The following is a 6,484-nucleotide window of genomic DNA, read 5'->3' on the forward strand; positions in this document are numbered from 1 at the left end:
AATGGTCTAAAGTAGTCTTCTTGAAGCCCTGCTGATTCATAAAAGAACCAAACTTTTTGTATCACTGCCTGAGAGCTTGTTTCAAACCATACAAGATCTTCTTCAATTTTCAAACATAATTCTCTTTTTCCTTGACTTCAAAACCTTTGGATTGATCCATATAAATTTCTTCATCTAAGTCACCATGGAGAAAAATAGTTTTAACATCTATTTGCTCAACCTCTAAATCTAGACTTGCAGCTAAGCCTAGAACCATACGAATAGATGGCATTTTCACAACAAGAGAGAATATCTCATCAAAATCAACTCCCTTTTTCTGGTTAAATTTCATCACAACCAATCTAGCCTTGTACCGCGGAACTGAGTTACCTGTTTTTCAAAGCTTTTCTATCTTTAGATAGCTAAACCAAATTATCTTTAGACAGCTAAACCAAGTCAAAGATATAATTATCATGCAAAGATTTAATCTCATCTTCCATAACATCAAATTGCTTTTTTTTTCTTCACTTTTCATGGCCTCATCAAGACTCTCAGGTTCTCTCCCGCCAGTCAAGAGTACATACTTATTGAGAGAATAACAAGATAAAGGTATTCTCTCTCTGATAGATCATCTGAGAGAACTCTCTGGAGTATCAATAAGTGGTTACTGATCAATCATATCAACTTGCACTGGAGCATCAACAAAATCATGCTAGTCATTCTGAACATGATCATTATCTTTATTATACACTTGATTTTCATCACCATGAAGATTTTCTTCAAGAGCAATAGTCAAAGAAACTAGATCAACATCAACTAGTCTCTCACTACTTTGAAAATCAACCTTCTCAGCTTTGTCAAAATCTTTAATTGTTTAGTCTTTAAAGAACACAATATCACGGCTTCCAACAAATTTTTTCTTAATTGAATCATAGAAACGATAGCCAAATTCATCTTGACCATAACCAATGAAGATACACTGCCTATTTTTAATATCCAACTTTAACCTCTCATCTTTAAGAACATGCATAAAAACTTTACACCTAAAGACTCTAAGATGATTATAAGAAACATTCTTATTAGACCAAACTCTGTCAGGGACATCACCATCCAAAGCAACAGTAGGAGATAAATTGATAACATAAGCAGCAGTTTTAATTGCTTCTTCCCAAAAGGAATCTGTCAGCTTAGCATCTGAAAGCATACATTTAATCCTCTCAACTAAAAATCTATTCACCCTCTCTGCTAAACTATTCAATTGAGAAGTTTTCTAATGTCGAATATCCTGCTCTCTGCAATATCTATTAAAAGGACCAATATACTCACCATCATTATCTGAGCGGATGCATTTTAATTTTTTCCTTGTCTGTCTGTCAACCAAGGCCTGAAAACCCTTGAACACATCAAGTACTTTATCCTTGGACTTCAAAGAAAATACCCAAAATTTGCGAGAATGATTATTAATAAAAGTCACAAAGTAAAGTGCATCGCCATGAGACCTTACTTTAAAAGAACCATACAAATCAGAATGTACCAAATCCAACAAATCAATCTTTCTTGAAGGCGAATAACTCTGAAAGGAAACACTTTTCTGTTTATCGGCTAAGCAATAAACACACTTCTTCAACTTTGCTTTTTTCACTTCCAAAAGAAAATTTTTCTTAGCCAAACTATCAATCCCCTTCTCACTCATATGACTCAACCTTCTATGTCATAACTGTGATGAAGTATCATTCTCCATCAAGTTTATTAAGCCTCTAGAATTAGAGCCCTGAAATACGTGCATGTTAGAGAACTTGTCACCTCGAGCCATAATCATCGAACCTCTAGTAAGCTTTCATTGGCCAGTATCAAGGGTGTTAACATAACTCTCATCATTAAGGTTCCCTACAGAAATCAGATTCAAGCAAACATTTGGAGCATGCTTAACATTGTTGAGAATTAGTTTGGAACCATTGTTACTTTCCAAAAAAATAGTGCCAATATCAAATACTTTAACTTCATCATTATTGCCCATTTTCAACATCCCAAAATCACCTGGAGTATAAGAAGAAAATAATTCTTTCTTTGACGTAATAGGAGAAGTAGTATTAGAATCTACAAACCAGCTAGACTCATCATGAACAAGATTAATGTCATTCTCACCACAAGCAACAAGAAGATCATAATTTGCAACAACAGCAACAAGATTTTCATTATTATCTTCTTTCTTTTATTATCTCATATCTCTCTTATGCTTGTAATAATATTTCATGATATGCCTCTTTTTATTGCAATAGTCACATGTAACATTCTTGAATTTGGACCTCGACTTACTTTTACTTTTATCTCTATCATTCGAACCTCTGGACTTATTTCTCCCCCTTTTTCAGTAACCAAAACATCAGAGTGTGAAGATGAAAAAAATGAGTCCTGAGATTTTTTTCTCATCTCTTCATTCAAGACACCACTCTTAACATATTACATAGTTACAACGCCATTGGGAGCATAATTAGACAAAAAAACTCGAAGAGTTTCCCAAGAGTCTGACAGAGTATTAAGAAGCCAAAGTTCCTGAATTTCTTCATCAAACTTTACACCCATTTTGAAAAGCTGGTCAAGGACACCCTGAAAATTATTTATATAATCAAAAATAGGACTGCCCTCTTTATACCGATATTCATCAAATGCTTAAGTAGGAATAACTTGTTATTGCCAGTCTTTGAAACATAAAGTATCTCGAGCTTGTCCCACAAACTTCTAGTAGGTGTCTCATTCACAATATGGTTTCTAATATTATCTTTAACCCATTGTCTGATATAGCCACAAACCTGTAGGTGCTCAAATTTCCAATCCTCATCTGTTGTGGATGAGGTTTAGTAGACGCAAATTTAGGTAGATTTATTTTCTTGACAAAGAAAAGATTTTTCATCTTGCCTTTCCAAATATGATAATTACTACCATTCAAACACACTATTTTTCTCATATTTGCCTCCATCATTCAAATCAACAATCCACAATAACCTACTCTCTGATACCACTTTATTGGAAAAGGCAAGGGCATAATCAAAATGCCCGACAGAGTAGCAGCGAAAGAATACCTAAGTCTAAACTTTTCCTTTCAATTTGAACCAAGAGGAGATAAGCAAATCCCAGCAAATCCAAGAACATGACAACAAATAAATCAATCACACAAATACGATAAGACAAGAATAACAAGACAACAAATTTACGTGAAAACCCCTTTCGTATGAATAGTAAAAAATCAAGGGACCAAAACCTTCACTATAATCACCAAGAGTTACAATATTGTTCTCCAAAATTTCCACCAAACAAGTGTCAAACAGCCCTTCGGTGTGAAGAGTAAAAAATTACGAGACCAAAACCTCCACTATAATCATCAAGAGTTACAATATTGTTCTCCAAAATTTCCACCAAACAAGTGTCAAACAATGAGCAACAACACAATAAGATAGTACCAAAACTAGAGAATAAAAAGGAGCACAAACACAAAGAATGCAATTGCTGTTCGGGAATAAAAAATAGGAGCTACAAGCCACCAAATTCAGCTCCGTTAGTTCCTAATTAAAGATTGAGATGAAAGGAATAAGCTTTCCAAAAATCAGCTCAAATCGGACAAGAAACGAAGCAGAAATCGCAATATAAAGTTAACAGCTGTGACTAAAATTTTTGGATGAAAATATGCACTCTTTATCTCTTTTGTGGCTACTAAAACTCTTTGTGGATGGTGAAATAAGATCTAAAATGATTTATATATATGCCCCATAGTAATAGGCCTATGGGCAAAAATGGGTTGGTCCATATTGAGCTTTATTTATCCATATAGGAAGGGACAAAGACCCATATCCCAACACAAAGTGTCACTAATATTATTAAAGAACAAATAATTTTAAGGGAGCGGATGAGCTTGAAGAACAAATAATTTGTTTGAATTTGCATTGATCTGTAGAAAAGTTGTCTCCTATTATGCCATCTGTTAAGAAAATGACAGTCTTTTCAGATTCTTAGATAGTAAAATTAATATTGAATGTGCATTGAAAGAAATGAGTTTTTCTTCTATACGTAAAAGATTCACTAAAGACTCGTGACAAATAAAGTACCTTCAGTGTAAGTGTAAATATATTTAATGGATCATTTATTTTTAAACATGAAAATTACACACTAAAAATATTCCGTTGTTCATATGTTTTCACTTTTTGATCATGAAAAAATTGACAAACCCATTTATTAGATTTATCCTTCATTCAACACTATTTTGATTCAAAAAGGTGTTAAATAAGGGACATATCCAACACAATTCGAGGTTTCAAAAATAATTTTATACATTTTGTGTTTCAACTAATCCTTCCAACACACAAAGTAATCATTCAACGCTATTCACTGTTTCAAAAATAATTTTATACATTTTGTATTTCAATTGATTCTTCCAACAAAAATGCTCAAAAAGAAAATGTAAAAAGAACAACCTGAAATATACGGTTGGCAAGAGCTTTCTCTTTCTCAGAGTATTAGGTAACCACTACTGAAGAATCATGTTTCTTAGAATTCCAAAAACAAAAAAACTTATTATGAGATTTGATCTTACACTACAATAATTTTTTTTTTTTTTTTAATGTATTTGACTATAATTCATAAATTAACAAACAAATTTCTCATCCAAGAAGTGATGCTTGAGTGTTAAGATACTCAACTAACAAGCGTAGTTAGTTGGCAGTTAGCTCAAATTGAGTCACAAGTAGTTGAGTTAGTTATAACTAACTCAACACATACTCTATATAGAGCACCATATCAAGCATTGTAAAAATCAATTACTCATTCAATATGATTCTTCCTCTCTGATTTCTTTCCTTTAACTCTTAAGTTTCATGATTTACTTACATCTTGATTACCTTCATGTCATTTTCCCAATGCTTTTGGCTCACTATCATTTTTAAAATTATTAATTTATGTTTTAGAAAAAAAAAAAAAGTATCATAAAATCCGGTTCATGTTATCATTAGTTATTAGAGCATTTTTATCAATTAATTGTCACATTTTAGAATATAACATTATTTCAAAATCTTTATTGTAAATAAGATAATATTCATGTATCCTGCATTATGTGGTAAGTCATAAACTTTCTTTTTAACACTCGGGTCATCTCAATAAAATTAGTAGTCTAAAAGTAAACTTAATCAAGAGGTCTTGAATATATAAATTTATATAAAAAGAATAATATTATAATAATTTAGAGCTATTTTTTTTTGTATATTAATTATTTTTGGTATAATATTTTTAAAAGGTACATAATCTTTAACTTCATATATAATATGATTATTAATAAAAGAAATATTCATTCAAGTTAATAAGATGTTAGCCATTTGTTTACAGTACATTAACTTGGATGTTGTTGTTAAAATATTAATTATTAATATGAAATTTAAATTGTTTAATTCAAAGTTCTAATATATTTCTATTAAAAATTAGGTAGTTCTTTCTTTCTGTATTTTTTTAAAGATATTTTTTCTGAACGTACTTCACAATGTTCATTATTATTTTAATGAAATTGGAATCATAAAATTTACTATTAGTTTTTTGAGGGCTTCAAAATTTTGAGGCGCAAAGGTTTACCTTAAGTCACCCTTGTTAATTCCTAGTTAAAAATTATTAGTATTGAGTCTACTATGGAATCTCAGAACAAGTGGCAGCGGGTATTTTTTTTTTTTTTTTTGGCTACTAATTAGAAATACGTCAAACTGTAGTAATCCTTTTTCTTAAATTTTAATACATCAACTGAACTTCTTCCAGTACTTTGGTGCTGAAGCGGATGTAGAGTTGCAGCGTCGGTTCATCTCAACTCAGTACATTCGACGTGGAATATAAATTTATGTGTAAAAAGTTATTTAAATTGTAATAAAAGGTAGTTCTGAACCCATAATATTAAAAACTCTAACAAGTTCAATGCTAAGAACCTTAAAAGTTGAACTCATAGAGCTTAAATATTAGATCCCCTTCTATGGTGGAAATCCTATTCCCAAAAAATTTTCAGTCAGTTCAAAATTTCTCTTCAATTTACAAAAATAGGGACAAGACTGGTCCATATTAGTTGAATCAACAATCATATTCTAAATGAGATTATATTCTTATACACTCAAAAGATGTCATTGAACATAAACCTAATCACCCTGAAAACAAATTAGAAGAAGAATTTGAAAAAGTCTTGTCTATCCATAAAGAAAGATAAAACAAAGTTTCTTCCATAGTTCTACTACCTCAACCTCTAAAAATTCATCAAGAGTACTTGTCAGTTCATATTTAATTTTTATGATGAGACATTATTGGTTCACGTTCGTTGGGTTTGAATTTTATTCTTTGTGAGATGCCCATTCTTTCTAATACTGTTGGTGATGATCCAAAAAAGATGGAGCAAACCCTTTTGGTGAACAAATGCATGCAGGATCCATGCACCATAAAACATACCAAGAAGACAAAAAATATATGAAGAAGAACACAAAGATAAAGATTT

The sequence above is a fragment of the Capsicum annuum genome, chromosome 12, assembly GCF_002878395.1.
Source record: "Capsicum annuum cultivar UCD-10X-F1 chromosome 12, UCD10Xv1.1, whole genome shotgun sequence".
Taxonomy (NCBI): domain Eukaryota; kingdom Viridiplantae; phylum Streptophyta; class Magnoliopsida; order Solanales; family Solanaceae; genus Capsicum; species Capsicum annuum.